Below are 1,053 nucleotides of genomic sequence, written 5' to 3'. Positions count from 1 at the left end.
AATTTTTCGTATATAATACACGTGTTTTTTATATAACCGTTATTTTTATTATTTATTATATAAAAATTTTATTATATATTTTAAAAAGAAATTTTTATTATAAAAAAATTTCTTAATTTATAAACTTTTAAGTTTTATAATTTCGGTATAATATAAAATAAAAAATATATTTTTATAATTACGAAATCGTATAATTATTTTTAAAAAAATTAAATTATTATATTTAATTTTAATATATTAAATTTAATAAAAAAATTTTATAATATTATAAATAATAATTAATTATTTTAAGTTTAAATTAATTATAAATTTTCGAAAAAAAAATTATTTATTATATTAACGTAATTTAAATATATAATTATATAATTAAATTAAAATATATATATATTTTATTAATTTCCCCGGCTTTTAATAAAAAAAATTATATTTTCGTAATTATATTTATAAGGATGAAATAAATAAAATCAGGTAGTAAATAATAAGTTTATAATTATTTAAGATTAAAGCTTAAAAATTTAAAAAAAGAAATTATTCTTAAACGTTAATTTTAATATTTTATTTAATTTTTCGCATATAACACACGTGCCTTTTATGTAGCCGCCACTTTTATCGTTTATCATATAATGGCTTTATTATATATCTTAAAAAAGGATAAGTTTTTTATTAAAAAAAGATTTCTTAGCTTATAAACTTTTAAGTTTTATAATATTAATAAGTTTTTTAAATTTAATTAATATTTTAATTAAACTTTTATTAAAAATATAATTTAAATACGATGTTTTTTTAAAAGAAATAAAAAATTAAATGTAATTTTTAATAATATAACGTTAAAAAATATAAAAATAATTTTAATATTATTTTAAAAAAAATATTTTAAATATTAATAACTTTAAGTTTAATAACGTTAAATTTTTTATATAATATAATATTATATTTATTAATTATAATAATATTTAAATTTTATTTAATATTATAATTATTAATTATAATATTAAAACTTTTAATTTTTTTAATAATAATAAATAATATTAATTATATTAATTAATAAATTTT

Source organism: Annulohypoxylon truncatum (assembly GCF_022578515.1).
Source record: "Annulohypoxylon truncatum strain CBS 140777 unplaced genomic scaffold F4807scaffold_61, whole genome shotgun sequence".
Classification (NCBI taxonomy): domain Eukaryota; kingdom Fungi; phylum Ascomycota; class Sordariomycetes; order Xylariales; family Hypoxylaceae; genus Annulohypoxylon; species Annulohypoxylon truncatum.
Note: the sequence above shows the minus strand (reverse complement) of the source record.